Genomic DNA, 724 nt, shown 5'->3' with positions numbered 1-724 from the left:
TGAGGCACTTCTTGGCCACCATATCTTCAAATTGGTCACCATTGAATTTGGTAAAGCCTTCAGTGAACTGGAACTTGGCTCTGCACAGTGTCTTGGTCACATGCTCCATGTTTTGAAGCTTGGTGAGGATGGACATGATGATTTGGCCAATATGGTCCCAGGACACCAAAACCTGGGGCTTTCCAAAGGCACTTTGCGTACCTACCTAGAATCTAGATTGTGCAAGAGGTCAGCAGGACCATCAACAGGCAAGGGCTGTCACCAAGACTTCTTAAGGTATCCCATACAAGCAATAGTCCACATACACTACCAAGGAGGTAGCTTTCAGCAGCTGCTGCACACAGGCCTCCTGTAGGAATGCTTTTGTTTTTCGAGCTTTTGCCCATATGTTTTATTGAGGCAAGGATTTGTTTTTTACTAGATTTTATTTTTTAGAATATATTTATAACTACAGAAAAGTTGCATAGCAAGTACAGAGAGTTCCCATATCTTCTCCTTATCCTGAATATACCCTCCCACCCCACACATAGTTTCCCCTATTATGTATATGTTACATTAGTATGGTATAAATTTGTTACAACTGATGTAATGATGTAGATACAATATTATTAAATAAATCCCATAATTTACAATAGGGTTCACTGTGTTGTACAGTTCTACGGGTTTTGACAAATGCATAATGATGGCCACAATTTGTTTATTCATTCACCTATTAAAAAACATC

The 724-nt window shown here is 39.4% G+C and overlaps 1 non-coding gene across 1 annotated transcript; it reads right to left on the bottom strand.

Moving 5' to 3' along the window:
- Positions 1–253: 253 nt before the first annotated feature.
- Positions 254–384, bottom strand: LOC131279646 (small nucleolar RNA SNORA70). The gene has a single exon (XR_009187042.1). It is a non-coding gene; the product is annotated as a small nucleolar RNA SNORA70 (small nucleolar RNA).
- Positions 385–724: the final 340 nt, after the last annotated feature.

Source organism: Dasypus novemcinctus, chromosome 8, assembly GCF_030445035.2.
Source record: "Dasypus novemcinctus isolate mDasNov1 chromosome 8, mDasNov1.1.hap2, whole genome shotgun sequence".
Classification (NCBI taxonomy): domain Eukaryota; kingdom Metazoa; phylum Chordata; class Mammalia; order Cingulata; family Dasypodidae; genus Dasypus; species Dasypus novemcinctus.
This window is presented reverse-complemented; position numbering and strand designations above follow the sequence as displayed.